At 41.9% G+C, this 16,105-nt stretch overlaps 1 protein-coding gene across 9 annotated transcripts in view; it reads left to right on the top strand.

Annotated features, from left to right (window-relative positions):
- The window catches only part of PLCH1 (phospholipase C eta 1), a 242,633-nt gene continuing 234,586 nt past the window's right edge, over positions 8,059-16,105 (top strand). For 4 of the 9 annotated variants that reach the window (XM_021069699.1, XM_013982146.2, XM_021069700.1 and 1 more), the window contains exon 1: positions 8,059-9,765. The gene's annotated coding sequence lies outside the window, so the exon portion shown is untranslated. Of the gene's footprint in view, positions 9,766-9,790; positions 10,650-10,708; positions 15,404-16,105 lie in introns of those variants that run through there. The other 5 variants (XM_021069702.1, XM_021069703.1, XM_013982145.2 and 2 more) reach the window with 4 other exon arrangements.

The raw sequence follows: 16,105 nt of genomic DNA, 5'->3' as shown, positions 1-16,105 counted from the left end.
TGCTGTGGCTGTAGTGTAGGCCGGGAGATGTAGCTCTGTTTTGACCCCTAGCCCAGGAACTTCCATATGCCACAGGTATGGCCCTAAAAGCAAACAAACAAAAATTTTAACAAAAAATTAAAACTAAATTAATAAAAAAGCTTAAGAAGGAACCATATTTCTATTTCAAGATGGTCATTGAGCTCACTCATTTAACTTCCACTCAAATTATGTCAAAATATCAAACAAATAGAAAAATAGAAAAAATGATATCAGGGATGGAAAATAGTATATCAATGAACCATTAATTAGCTGGATATTTTGAAATTTTGCAAACTATGATGAATAGAGTTTGATTGTGATACTGATGATTCTAGGGTTCAGTATTCTCAGGAAAGAAGGTGGGGTGACCTACAAAGTAAGTCCATGCCCTCCTTTGGGATGTCTGAGTGATATGAATTCCTTTCTCTCAGGTCTAGATGTAGTTCTTCATGATCTGGAAGCCTAAGGCCAAATGTCAGTGCACCCAGTGTATAACGTGGAGGGAAAAGGGGATGTCAGGATAGATGTGTCTCATCCTGCTGCACAGGGATAATGATGACTCCCAGTTCTGGCAGTGTGTGAGCTTCTTAATCAGTCTGGGTACCCAGTTCTGCTCTCTGGAAGACTGCCCTTATCTTCCACAGCATTGGGGAGGATCTACCCTTTGGGGGCTAGAAAACTTCTGAAGCTCCTTTTTGTTGATGTGGGTTCATGGCCAAAGGGTTGAGCTGTCACATGATTTTTTTTCTTTTTCTTCCAGAGATTTAATCCTGCATAGCTTTGAGATCTATCAGTTTACTGAACACAACTGCTTTGCCTCTTTTTCCCTTTTAAAGGGCATATTGGAGCAGTGTTTTTCACATGTAGGCCATGAATTATAGTGAGATGTGAAATCAATTTAATGGGATGCCACCAACAATTAAAAAAGATAAAGAAATAAGAACAGACTATATCAGAGTACATTGCACATAGCAAAGGTAAGTTTTGTTTTGTTAAATTTTTTTGTCACAAATATATATGAATGTGTGTACTGGCTTGGAATGTCAAAGTATGTGGGTTACCAAGAGATACGACAGAACTTCCCTTTCTTCCAGCACACTCTTTGGAAGAAGCCTAATCAATAGATTTATACAACTAAAGTTAGGACAACAGGTAATTTGGACAGAAATAAGGTTTTTAAAAAATTGAAGTACTGGGATCGTTACTTCTATTTTCTGTTTTGTTTTATCAAAACACAGCTTGTAGACTATCAGTGAAATTGAGTAATTAGCGCCATCTTCTGTTCTTCCATAACAATACACATATCTATTTTAGCACTTGACACATTATATTTAGAAGATCTACCAACTTCTCTCACATCCAAGGTATAGTGTATCCTATTACTCAAACTGTACCTTATCAAATTTTGGATCATTTCTGCTCCCTCCACAGCATTTAGCTCAGCTTATTGCTCATTGGGAATTCTATAAATATTAAATAAAAAAATCAAATCAGGAATGAAATAGAAAATTACAACATTGCCTTCTCATTTTAACCAAAACCTATTTTTCTATTCTAATTTCCCCCATACATCTCATGCTCCTACACCATTCTTTGCCTTAAATAGTCTGAAAGAACATTTTTTTTTTTTTTTTTGGTCTTTTTAGGGCTGCAGCTGCAGCATATGGAGGTTCCCAGGCTAGGGGTCTAATCAGAGCTGTAGCCACCAGCCTATGCCAGAGCCACAGCAATGCGGGATCCAGGCCACGTCTGCAACCTACACCACAGCTCACAGCAACGCCAGATCCTTAACCCATTGAGCAAGGCCAGGGATTGAACCCACAACCTTGTGGTTCCTAGTCTGATTTGTTAACCCCTGAGTCAAGATGGGAACTCCAGAACATTTTTTTTTAAGCTTGTCAAATTTGAATGTAATTTTTTTTGGATGAATCTAGCCCTCTACAGATACATATATTTAGTTTAAATATGCAACAAAACTAATAAAACAAAACTAAAATAAGGTTTTTAAAATGCGGTTTTCCCTTTCACTATGTTTTGTGGGAAAACCTAACCATTTGTTGTCTGTTTAAAAAAACAGGTGTTAGTTATGGAGTGTGCATACCTCATTAGGATTCCAAATAGTGTTTTCCTGGCAGTGTATATTGTCTCCCCAGCCCCAGCTTTCAAAGTTTTAGAACTTACATTGTCTTACCAGTTTCATTCTTCATTTTGTTTCTGCAATAGAGTTTGCTCGTTTGCCTACACTTTTGTTCAATGTCCATTAAGATGATTGCTGTATTAGATGACTGCTATGCAATTAGATTATAAAGATTCATTTTTCTTTTGACTATATTAAGGGATTCTGCTGGAATTTTTCGTGGTAGTATGCGAAAGGGAAAACCCAGTATATGCTGTCATAGAAACATGTGATCTCAAAATTTCACTATTATTTCCTAAGCAGTAGAAAATACTTCAATTTTATGCCTGTCCTGCCCAGCAAGCTCTGATCATCTTGAAAGTTGTAGATACTGGCTCTGTGGGAGGTCTTTCTGGAAACAAAACACACTGAGCTGAGTTGTGAAGCTTGTAGGAGGAAGGAAAAAGGGGTCCCTGACACTATTGTTTCCTCCGAAATACTTAATTCCTCCCCCAATCTCTAAGAGAAAAAAAACAACGAAACAGATTGAAAAAAAAAAGGGAAATTTCACTTTAATTAGCAATTAGCATACTTTCTGCCTTTTATGTCTTTTTAGGGCCACACCCGCTGCCTATGGAGGTTCCCAGGCTAGATGTCCAGTCAGAGCAGTAGCCGTTGGCCTATGCCACAGCCACAGCAACGAGAGATCCGAGCGGAGTGTGCAACCTACACCACAGCTCACAGCAACGCTGGATCCTTAACCCACTTGAGCAAGATCAGGGATCAAACCTGCAACTTCCTGGGTCCTAGTCAGATTTGTTTCCACTGCGCCACAACAGGAACTCCCACTTTCTGCCTTTTAAAAAGGATTCGTTCTGTGCTGGGAATTGACACCACTTGAGACGTCTAGTTATCTTAGTTGAATCTTAGTTGAATTAAAGAACTGAGGCAGGCACAAGTCAGCTATTTTACCTTCACCCCGTAATTCACAGGATGAATTGCTTTGCCAAGGTATTAAAGTAGGGAAACCAGAGTCTAGAATTCTCATATCTAGTCCAAACTCATTCCTGAACTTGACAAACAACCTAACATTATTTTCTCTTTACTTGTAAGGTGAAAATTGCATTGTCTTGTAATATTTTTGACATTCCATATAAAAGGGGAAACAATTATAAAGGGTTGTTATAGAAAAAATATGACTAGCTCATTTAAAAATGGATCATTTAAAAATGTTATTTATTGCCTATTAGTAAGGTGCTTAGCGTTAAATCTTTTTCTTTTGTAGGCCAAATACATTTCCATTCTTTTCTTTTTTGGCTGCACCCGAAGCAAATGGAAGTTCTGGGGCCAGGGATCAAATCCGAGCTGTAGCTATTACCACACTATAGCTGCAGAAATGCTGGATCCTTAACCTGCTGCACCACAGCAGGAACTCCCCAAATACATTTCAATGTGTAGACTTTGTTAACATTTAAAAGCTTTAAATAGGTTAACAATAATAAAAGTAAAACTAATTGACATTTTTGAGAACTCATATGTACTAGACACTTTACTAAGAGCTTTATAAGCATTGGTCTTATTCAGTTTAGTTATTTTGGAGGCATTCATTTTTTTCCATTAAGAGATTATAGCACCGCTAGAGTTCCCATCGTGGCTCAGTGGTAATGAACCCAACTAGAATCCATGAGGATATGGGTTCCATCCCTGGCCTCGATCAGTGGGTTAAGGAATCTGGCACTGCTACGAGTTGTGGTGTAGGTTGAAGATGTATCTTGGATGTGGCAGTGCTGTGTGTGGCTGTGGCTGTGGCCGGCAGCTACAGCTCTGACTCGACCCCTAGCCTGGGAACCTCCATATGCCTCAGATTCAGCCCTAAAAACCAAAAAACCAAAAAAAAAAAAAAAAAAAAAAAAAAAAAGATTATAACGCTGTAGAAAGGTGTTTCTTTTCTTTCTTTCTTCCTTTCTTTCTCTTTCTTTTTTCTTTTTTGCCGCCCCTCTGCATATGGGGTTCCTGAGCTCGGAACAGATCTGAGCAGCAGTTCCCACCTAAACTGCAGCTGTGGCAACACTGTATCCTTAACCTACTGTTCTGGGCTGGGGATGGAACCTGCGTCCCACTGCTCCCAAGATGCTGCTGATCTCATTGTCCCATAGCGGGAACACCAGAAATGTATTAATTTATGAATTTAAGTACTCTAATGAAGCTCCCACATTCCTGAATATATAAAAGATTGCAAAGTATTAAAAATTGTTGAAACTGGGTAATACATAGTGCTTCATTTTACTATTCTTGTGTACATGTGAAAATTTCCATGATAAAAAGTGAAAAACACAAACTCAAACAACTCTTCCCAAGATCATCTATCCTGCTTCTGTTCCTTTTTCTCCCCCTCTAGCTCAGGATGACAGTTGGCCATATGTGTGGACACATGCCTTTCTGGCTGGGGAGGGAAACATTGATGGCACTTATAGTGGTCCCCTCCTCCTGACCTCTCGGCCTGCAATCCTTCCTGATGGACTCAGGAAGTTTCTTTTCTCATTTTTATCTCTGTCATACACATCTGAATCTGTACTAAGGTTTTTATGTCTTTCTTTGGTGGAAGAATCAGGAGAGGGCATCGTAGGGATACCTGCTCTTTTCATCTGCCCGCTTTCCTTCTTATCCTCATTTGGGAAGAGCAGGCCCCTTCCTGTAGTGAGCAAATCCTCCCTGACTCCCTATGAAGTTCTGGTGGGGTTGCTTTTTGTAGCATGTATCTTCCTGCCTATAGGGGTGGGCATAAAATCAGAGACTGGCCTCGAATATACTCTGTTTGTTGCTGACCCCGTTAACTGACCTATGGATGGACACGTAACTTGAACCAGGTCAATTAGAAGCCCCACAATCTTATTTATAGAGGGTGAAAGCAAGAAGGCTCCTCTTCCCCTGAGTTGACTGAAGCCTAGAACTGTCCCTGGTCATGCTCCACCCCCACTAGCCTGCAGAGGACGCTCATGTATAATAGGAAAAAATATGATCAAACCATTGAAAAAAGCTGAAAAAAGCAGAGAGAGGAAGAGTAGGAGCAAAAGAAGTGAGAGGAGTGTGAAAGAAATGATGACCCTGAATTTCTAGATCCAGTCATAGCTGAAGCCCTTATACTTTCTCCTATCTAAAGGTAAGTCAGCACATTGCCTTTTTTCCTTAAGTTAGTTTTTTTGTTGTTTTTGTTTTTTTGCTTTTTAGGGCTGCACCTGAGACGTTTGGTGGTTCCCAGGCTAGAGGTCCAATCAGAGCTACAACTGCTGGCCTACACCATAGCCACAGTAACACCAGATCTGAGCTGCGTTTGCAACCTACACCATAGCTCACTGCAACACCACTGAGCGAGGCCAGGGATTGAACCTGAAACCTCATGGTTCCTAGTTGGATTCTTTTTTGCTGTGCCACGACGGGAACTCCCCTTAAGTTAGTTTGATTTGGTATTTTTATCTAGAAGTCTTTTTTTTTTTTTTCCTTTGGCTGCACTCATGGCATGTGGAAGTTCCCTGGCCAGGGATCGAATCCTAGCTGAATTTGTGACCTATGCCACAGCTGGGGTGATGCCAAATCCTTAACCACTTCACTGGGCTGGGGATTGAACCCATGCCTCATCAGTGACACAAGCCAGCTGCTGCAGAGACAATGCTGGATTCTTAATTCACTGCACCACGGTGGGAACTCCTAAAAGTCTTGACCAATACAGGAAGCAGAGCTGTGAGGACAACTATGGCTTTGTGTTTCAGGAATACTATCTATATTCCAGCTAAGAACTTAAGCAGTGCCTGGTACATGGCAAGTGTTTAAGACATATGTGTTGAAAGAGTGATAACTCCTCCTTGAATGGTCTTTCTTTTGATTTCTTGTCCCACTGATGAAAATGGGGATAATATTCATCTCCTTCACTTTCTTGCTTCATGCATATAACTTAAAGATTGCTGGTTAAATCTGAGTCCCTTAAATATGGCTATTTTTGTAACTAAAAGCATGATTTTTGGACAGCTAGAAAAAGCTATTTCCAACACAGATTTCCAGTGCCATTTTCTGAGAAACTCCTTATGATATGCAGCACAGCAGGCCCACCACAGGGCACATCAATCATCTTCCTGTGTATCAGGCACCTTTTACAGGATTTTCTGTGATCTTGGTGTCAGTGCACATTCTGTATCAAGGCAGAGGTGATATGTAGGAATCTGGCAGCCATTTAGAAGGGAGGCCAGGCAGTGCTGTGCCAGTATAATTAATGAGAGTCATCGCTCTGGAAGCCAGAGGAGAGTGGGGGTTGGGGAGGATGTCTTTCACCAGTCAATGGCATTTAAGAAAAATCGGTGCTTTCATAGCCTTTTTACTGCTGGGAGGAGGTTAAGTCAAAGGACTGCTCTAAAGGGCTTTCTGTAACTCACTGCATGGATGGAGGTCCCTGTGTATAAGGAAGCAGGGAGGATTCAACCCAGACTTTTCAGCAGGGCTGATTTCAGCCTTGAATTGAGCTACCAGCAGGACTCCCTCACACTTGGAAGCCCTTGCTAAAAGATTATAACTTACATGACCAAGAGACAGGTCAAAAGAAACTTTCTGACCCTATAGGTCTTTAGTTGTACCTGCCCAAATAAGTGTTAACCTAGATCCCATTTTCTCCAATTCCCTTGTAACCAGTGAAGGAAGAAGGGGGTATTATTTATTTTGTTTTCCTATTGACTGTTCGGTAACCATGGAAGGGTCTGTGTAACCTAGAGAGGCTGTTTACTACCCACTGTCTAATCCTCTTGTTATTGTTCTGATTGTCCCCAAAAGGGAAAAATAGTTCTGTCCTGCTCCTAAAAACTTAGCAATGTAACAACAATACTTTCCTGGTTTTAGTTAGTAATTTTTCTCTGATTAATGGTGAAAAAAAAGATTCAGAGGTAAAAGCTACATTAAAAGATTTATGGATGTGTACACTTAAGGTCATGATTAGTATGATTCATACTACAGAATGGTTGCTTTTGAGGGAAAAGGGAGGTACAAGGGCCAGGAGATGAGGTTTTAGATGAATCTGTAATGCTTTAAAAAAAAGGGGGCGGGGGGAGCAAGAGTAGTATATGGGTGTTTGCCTTGCTTTTGGTAGGTTTGAAATTTTGCATAATTAGAAAAATTTAAAGTTCTCAAAATTATGAAAAATAGTTTAAACTATTAAAATAAAGAATGCATAGGAGTTCCTGTCATGGCTCAGCGGTTAATGGACAGACTAGCACCCATGAGGACGTGGGTTTGACCCCTGGCCTCACTCAGTGGGTTAAGGATCCGGTGTTGCCATGAGCTGTGGTGTAGTTCACAGACTTGGACTCAGATTGCTGTGGCTCTGGTGTGGGCTGGCAGCTACAGCTTCTATTGGACCTCTAGCCTGGGAAACTTCTTATGCCTCGGGTGTGGCCATAAAAACAGAACCCCCCCCCCAAAAAACCCCACCAAAACACCAAAAAAAAAAAAATGCATAGCAAACAAGTGCTCTTGTCATGAACTTTGTATGAGTTTATCTTACCATGTGCATCTGCAGTTTTTCAGATATGAGAAACACAGGAGATTTTGGGGTGGATAACTTCCCTGGTTGTGTGAGGGGTTGTCTTGGTAGCTTGCTTTCTCTCTCTCTCTCTCCTTTTTTTTTTTTTTTTTAGGGAAAATATTCACCATGGAGATTACCAGCCAAACAAATCTGCAAAAAGAGATCTGGGGGTAGAGGTGGTTTCTGTTTAATTTCTTTTCTTTTTTTCTTTTTGGCTTCACTCACATAGCATATAGAAGTTCCCAGGCCAGGGGTCAAACCTGCACCACAGCAGCCACACGAGCTGCTGGAGTGACAATGGCTGGATACTTAACCCGCTGCACCACAAGGGAACTCCTCTGTTTAATTTCTTATAAATTGTGGATTTGCAGCAGAACAAGAAAATTTGGGGAGATTTCTTTCTATGGAAAGGACCTCATACATCTTTTCCCAAACTGCTTTCTTCCTGGTACCCTGGAGGAAGAAATCCAAGTGACTATTCTGGTGGCTTTTTCCTTTTTTCTGAGAGTCCAGTATTGCTTTGGGGATAAAGTTTCTTCTTGCCCATGGTGCTTTGCAGGGACATTGTCATTGCCTCTGTTGAACTGAATAATACAAATGGGTTGTTTCTATGGTATCGGCTAAGTGGGATGAAAAGGTGAAACCCTAGATCTTGCTCTGAGAGGTCATGGTGCTACCACCCCCCACACTGTCTGTCAAAGCTGAGGGGCAGCCAGGCCCAGCTCTCTGAGCTCCTACTCTCATTTGTAACTTCCTGAGTAAATTCATGCTTGAAAAAGAAAATGACTTTAGTTTATGTTGTCACTAAGCCCAGAAAATCCCTGCCAACCCCAAGCTGCCAGCTTTTCTGAGACCTTCTTATTGGTGGAGAATTTTAAACTGAAGGTGAGTGAGGAGCAGCGTCTCTCAGCCCCTCCCAGCCAGGCTTTGAACTAACAATAGGGCAGGTTGAATGAAGGCTGATAAATGCAAATCCTGGAATCCCGAACCGGATCACACTGCTGCTGCCCTGGCAGGCACTTGTCAGCGTTCCAGCAGCTGCAGCGACCTGGTGTCTCACCGCGTCTAACCGCTCAGTAGATTTCATCGTTTCGGTACCATATGAGTGCCTACTCTGTGCAAGCTTTCCTCTGCCAGGGCCCTGCTCTCATTCACCGCTTGATGGTCGCTTGAGGCCACCTGCTACCAAATTGATCTGATTGAATAACTGGCTTGTTAACGCTTAGGAGAAGCATCTGGAAGAAGAGGCAGGGCCGGGTAAGGGGAGGAGAGAATAAAAGCAGTGTTAACTGCCCTCCCTTTTCCTCAGTCTTAGCTTTATTCAGAGCAGGTCTCGTTGCTTAGAACAGCATAATAGATGCTATTTTCTTAGAATGGTAAAAAACGGGAGGGGAGATAAGATGGGCAGTTGGGAAATTTCTTTAAGATGTAGTTATGACATTTTTTACTTTGGTGCACACTACACACAGTTCCTGCACCCTTCCTCTCTGACTTCATTTCACCAAACTCCTTTACTTTCCCACTACCGGCTCTTACCTGACCACTCCCAAATGAGTATCAAGGGGGTTTCCTTGGGTTTGGGAACCTTTGAAACTTGAGGGGGAAAAAAAAAAGGCTTCATTCCCAGTACTTCCTGCCATTGCCTGCAGCAGAGCCTCGCAAAAAGGTATAGGCCCAGGGGTCCAAGTCCAGCACTAGGTCCTCTCCACTCAGCGGGCTGGGCCCCTAGGCGGCAGCGGGAGCTCCAGTCCGCTCTCCAAGCTCCAGTTCCTTATTTCCGCGGGAGCTGTGGGGCTGGGAGGGAGGGGGTCCAGAGTGAGCGTGAGGATTTGAATGAGAAAGCAGGTTGTGGCGGAGGCGCCCCACTTTGCTCAGCGGGTCTCCGAGGTTTCTGCAGGGTGGTGTGGAGAAGTGCCCTTCTGGGGAGCTTTTCTGCCCCTCGACAGGGTTTTGGAGTTGGAATCACAGGGGCCAATAACTCTTCAACGGCAGCACTTTGGAGGTCGCTCCTCCGCCGAGGACTTCGAGGAATCCTTCATCTACCCGAACATTCAAAGTTCTACAGGTCTGTGCATTTGGGGGGAATTGGGGGGTGGGGGAGAGAAAGGAAAAGAGGACTGGTGCCCTGGTCCAGGTGTTCAGGCAAGCAGGTGGCCTGAGTTCCGCTCTCTGCAGTTCCAGCCGGGACACGCTCTTTAGCGTAGTTTGAGCGGTGGTGTGTGGGGATCCCCTAAACCCCTGTACAGAGAACTGGGACCAGGGCTGGTCTTGGGGGGTCCCGTAATTCAGAAGGATGTGGATGTGTGAGCCCGCCCCAGAGTTTAACTCTCGGGCTTCTTTTGGTGGTGAGCAGTGTCTACGCCCCGTGGAGAGTAAAAGCGTTGGTGGTTGCAGGATGCTTCACCCCCACGCGGGAACCTCGGGATGGTTCTCTGACCCGCCAGCCGTCCCAAAGAGGGCAGATCCGCTTTTCCCAGGAAGGGGAGTGCGGTGTCCATTACATTTGGAGTCTCACGGTTCTACATGCGACCGGTGACCCAACTCAGGGCCCTCTCGGAGAAGGCCGGGTGCTCTTTGCGCAAGGAGGATTTACTCCATTGCCCTTTCCGGGAATAAATGAGGGGCACCGGAGCTGTTCAGGGCGGTGGAGGCAAGTCCAGGGCGCTGGGCGGCGCTGTCTGCGCCTGCGCGGGGTTCCCATGGCGACGGTGCGGCAAGCCGGAGACGCCACCCGGAGAGCCTGGAAGCCCTCTTCTCAGTTGAGCGTCTGTGGCGCCCTCTCTCCAGCTCCCTTGAACTTTTTCTTTGTTGTTTGTAACTCAGAAATAAGTTTATGATCTTATTTAGACGTTAGGAGTTAAGCATTAAAACAATAACCAACTAAAATTTAAAAGAAGACCCCTCCCACTACCCATGGCAATACCAATTTGATCGCAGAGGAAAGAAAAGGTGAGAAATTGCTTATTGTGGCAGTCTTTGAGATTCCACCCCCCTCCTCCGCCGCGCCTCCCTTCTAGCCCATGAAAGTGGAGACGAATAAAATATATTTACTTTCTGGTGGGTCAGTTTAAAGAAAAATTAGGTCTGGGGCTTACCTGTGCCGCCTTTCCGCAGGTGGAGAGGCGGGGCGTGTACTCACTGGCAGCACCTGTGTTCTCCTTTTGCTCATTAGCGAGAACGAGATGTGCGCCAAAATGGACCAAAATAAAATGCCAATGAAAAGAAACAAAAGCTTTCTCAGAAGTGATTGTTTTTCCAGTTGCTCTGGCATTTTGGTCACTTCTGGGGCTAATCCTCTGCGAGGAATGTTTCAAGAAGCCTTGACACGAACCATCAGATACCTGAAGCTTTCTGTTAAGAGCCATTTCCCTTAAAGTTGTGTGTCTTGACAGCTCCATTCCTTTTTAAAAATCCTATTCGTTTACACACAGGTTAGCATTTGGCAAGGGTACATGTCTTAGGAGGTGTGTAGCAGGAGCTGTAGATTCTTGTTGCTCGCTTTTTCTTAGGTTGCATCAGTATTTGGCAACGTGATTGGTATACCTATTTCCTAGTAAATAAACGATGGTTAGAATGAACGTAACTGCTAATAAAAGTTTAAAACGGAGGTACTCTTCCTGGGATAAAGTATGGTATAAAAATACCTTAGATGAAGTAATACATGAGTACTGCCCTGCTGTATCCTATTTTTAAATAATTTGCCTTCAAGAATAGCAAATGTGTATTACTGGTATAGTTTTCAGACAATATCCTTCCAACATCAGCAAATGAAGTCAACTGTAATACTACTATTCAGATGATCAGCAAATAACACGCTGTTAAAAGTTCTTTCTCCCACCCTATTCATGATAAACGCTGAGACATTATGCAGTCCATCTAAATCAAATGTTTAAAAATGTCCAATTAAGTTTTTTCTTCTTTCATATTTAAAAAAAGAAAAACTCTTAATTTTTCAGGTTCAGATACTTTGTGACCCTATTTGATGGCTTGTAACTGGCTCCAATTCCCTAATTCTCAGTGACATGTGTTTCTGCTGGTTCCAGGAGGTAAACTGCAGTTTAGCAGATCATGGGATAATGAGATTGGGAGTGCTTGGGGGAAGGCTGGGGAGAAGCAATGAGATGAGACAAAGGGAGGGAAGGTTGATAGGCAAGAGCCAGGATTTATAGCTACACTAGATTCTTCATAAAGGCTGTTAACAGTGGTTGCTTCTGTTTGATACATTTCCCTACATCATCATCAATTCAACTTATTTTTAGAATCAGTCTTCCAAATATAAGGAGAGAATTATAGAAATAGAATATGATAAGGGTGCTTTAATATACTAGGAAAACTCTACCTGTATATATGTATATGTATATTTACACACACTCACATATATATATATATATATATATATTTGTCACATATATAATGGCAAATCTAAATTTCTGCCCTCAACAAACTAAGGGTTGTGAGTTCTGAAATAATTCTAATCCTGTGTCAGGTTTTCAGGGTAAAGATACCAGCTGTAGTACTGTTAAGAAGAGCACTTAATTGCCAAGGAATCAGATGTCTAGATTCAGGAATAAATGCTTAAACTTTGATTTAACCCTGAACATTGTTTTTGAGCATTTTAGATAAAGAGTCTAAATATATGGTAAGAAGCATTGTGTGCACCATCTTTTTACCTTTTTATAAGATAGTTTTGGCCCTAAAACCTGCAGTCTTGGCAAGTGCAGTTCTGAATTGGAGAGGAACAGAAACATTGTAATTCTCAGTTTTCTTAGATGAAGATAAGGTGAGTGATTCAGTGGTCCTTTGTTCTAGCTCTGTGTTTCATGACATAATAAACCTCCAGCAGCTCCCTTCTAAGAATAGTGTTGGTCTGCATGCTTGAAGGATCATGACTGTTATTTCTCTGAATGGAAAAAAAAGAAATGGGATTATGATAGATGGATACAAGAATACAGCAGAACATTTAAACATTTTAACTTTTTGAGCTGGAATAATTTCTAGACATTTTTCCTGGGTTTAGACTATTGAAATCTATTACATCTGTGACAAACCTGGCATAATATTGACCAAGGTTGGCAAATGTTTTCCTCTGACCATATTCCTAGGACACAGAAGCTTAGGAAGACTAGCTTCCTTTCATTCCTCACCTCATGAGTCTACTAACAATTCAAAGCTCAGAGAAGCTGGCCGAAGAGCATCCCTATTTGGTTATTGCTCTTTGTTTCAGAAAATCAGACTCAGCTGTGAATGGTGGCCCAAGTGGTGCAGAACTCATTACTTTGAACAATGCCTCCTCCGCCTGGGAAGCATGTTCTCTCTCCTCACTAGGAGGGGCTTATCCCCGGCCGGCTTTGCTCACAAGGAAAATCATTTAGACACACTTCAGTGGACATTCGCTCACATCTCTTTGACATCCATGACCATTTTTGTTTAAGGAGAAATCCAGGACTGCTATGGCAGAGTGTGCCGAATTAGAAGTGCATTTTAGGAAGCCCGTGAAGAAGTTTACACAGCTTTGTGTTATTGTCCTCGACGTTTCTGTCTTCAGAGTGAAAGAGGGCATGGAGGACCCAGAAGGGACACCTAAGAAAACTTTCATAGCAAAGTTAAAAAAAAAAAAATCTTGCCAAGTCTGCATTTTGGATGCACTCAACTAAATGCTTGTGCCTCATTATCGTCAGGAAATGAGAGGGCAGAAAAACACGCCTACTATGCTTATTGTATAAATCAGGAAACCAGGACCTAAGGCTGCTAAATGATTTTCTTCAAGCCACACAGCTAATAAATGAAAAATCTGGGATGAAATTATTCTGATTTCTAACGATCCTATTTGCAGAAAATCTAGGGAGGGCAGATGTGAAATTCTTGTTCTAGACTTTGGTATTCATGACTATATGAAATTACTATACTTGTAGTTATAAAATGGTCAAACATCAGCAATGTTTTATGACTTAATCCAGTTTCATTGAGTGGAATTGACAGTGGGCACCTTCTGACTGGATACTTGGTTATAAGCATGTGTGCATCATGAGAATGTATATGGGTCACATGCATAAATGCAAAAGAGATTCTTTTCAGTGTGTATTTTGGCCTGAGAATTCTGCCACGATTAGGATTTAACACAAGAGAGAACTACAACAGCCTTTGTGGTTATTGTCCACTAAATATCTTAAACAAGGGGCTCTGGAAGAAAAGGAGGAAATGATCAGTAATATATTACTGCCATGTGCCTGGGCATTTACTTTAGGTCACTTTAACACATAATAATCAAGAGAATTGCAGGAATTATTATCCCATGTTATTGATGAGGCTTGAAGATTAGTTTCTTGCCCAAGATTTAGGTGAGTATGGAGTAGTCTTGGAATTGAACCCAGGTGTGTCTGCCTCCCTGCTCTATCTCATCCTGTTGCTACTCAAAAAGCAAGGCCAAATCTATGAAAAATACTCAAGTTTTGTTTTCAAATGCACCATGTCATCCAAAATACAGATATTCAGAAGTTTTTCTGGTGAGCGGAGAAGCTGCATTCCCTTTATGGAGTTTATGAGGCTGTAAATTCAGGCCTGGTTCCAGAAAAACATTCAAGACTTTGTTTATAAACTGTGTTGGCTATTTGTTTAGAAGTGAGTGGTGTTTAGATTCTCTTCTGCGAATGCTTTTCCAGATCAAAGTGTCCCACTTACCACTTGGAGGTTGTTGTCAAATTGTGGCATCCCAGGACTTAGATATTGATGTTTATCTCATGTAAACGTTGCTCACTGATTTTTTTTTTTTTTTTTTGAAACAACGACTTACTGCTGGATAGAATCAGATAGTGTCTTTCTGTAATATTCTTCAAATTGGAGACCTGAATTGCCTTGACCAGTTGCTGAAAATTTCTAAGCTTAGGCCGCTGGAGATTTGGTGCTCCTAGATCTAGTCTGGCTGTGGTGTTGAGATTCTACCGAGCCGATTTCAGATTTGCAGTATTTTTGAGCTGGTTGACCCATGAAGAAACTAAAGCTCAGGAACGTCCATATTCACACAGCTGAGTTGGGATTCGAACCTTGGCATTGCCAGCAAACTTTATTAGTGACCTTATTAGCACACCATACCTTAAAAGTACACGTCTCTCCTTGGCCTTCTTTTTTCTCTGTGTCTCTGACTCCAGGAGAGAAGAAAACGTTGAGGGTTTCAGAAGATTGGATACCAGACTCCACTTTGGAATTCAGACAAGCCTTGCTTTAGGCAACACATAGGACCCTGGAGCTCTCAGAGTTTCCCTGTTCATGAGGTTTTTTTTTCTGTCTTAAACTCTACCAGCAGCCCCTTTTCTTTGTGGCTGGTTCTTCTGAATTTAGCAAGGGACTTAAAAACCTGTCCAGCCATTCAGATGCCCATAAATTAGCTATTAAATTGCCACTGGAAGGCAGAAAGCTCTAGTTTGGTGCTATCACATCTAAGTTACTGATTAACTGATCTAAGGCAATCATGGACTCTCTTTCATCTGCCTTCACTTCCTTGTTGTTAATCTATAAGAACCAAACATTTGAATTCAGCTTCCCACTTCCCTCTTCTCTCCCTCTTCAATTTAATTGAAAGAGCCTCTGGACCTTGAAACAGGTCTCCATGGCGTTTTAGCAGAACCTGTGCAAAACTACCCCTGGTGGGAACTTTGAAGATCTACATGGTTGTTTTTCAGGGGTAAGAATCCTGGACCAGAAGTTAAGTGAGTTGATTTGCTGTGTAATTGTATGTCATTTAGTTCTCTAGTCCTCCTATTTCTTTTTGCCAAACAACCCTTTCTTAACTTTTGAGAGCTAATGGGAGTTATTGATAATAATAAAAAAGATTTCCTTATAGAACAAGGAATTAGGATTACATAATAATCCTTTGATCTTTATTTCAATTTAAAGACTATTGGTGGAGTTCCCGCCGTGGCTCAGTGGCTAACGAATCTGTCTAGGAACCGTGAATTTGCAGGTTCGATCCCTGGCCTTGCTCAGTGGGTTAAGGATCCTGCATTGCTGTGGCTGTGGTGTGAGCCAGCAGCTACAACTGCAATTGGTTCTTAGCCTGGGAACCTCCATATGCTGTGGGAGCTGCCATGTAAAAGGCAAAAAGACAAAAAAAAAAAGACTTTTGGTTCCATGCAACCATTTGTGTAAAACAAAGAAAAGGAGGGTTGAGAAAAAATGGAAGTGTTTTCTTGTATGCATATAAAGTATCTCTAGGATACACTGGAAACATATTATTGGTTGCTGGGAGACAGATATCAGAGGTAAACTCTTTATTGCATGTCCTTTTATGTATTTGGATTTTGAAAATAAGTGAAATTAAAGTAAAAAAAATAATACTTGGATTCAATAATAATCACCTCCTGGCTGCTGAGTGGTAGAAGTAGGAAACCAGGAAGCAATGTTAAAGAAAA

The sequence above is a fragment of the Sus scrofa genome, chromosome 13 (genome assembly GCF_000003025.6).
Source record: "Sus scrofa isolate TJ Tabasco breed Duroc chromosome 13, Sscrofa11.1, whole genome shotgun sequence".
NCBI lineage: Eukaryota > Metazoa > Chordata > Mammalia > Artiodactyla > Suidae > Sus > Sus scrofa.
Note: the sequence above shows the minus strand (reverse complement) of the source record. Positions and strands in the feature narration are given on the sequence as shown.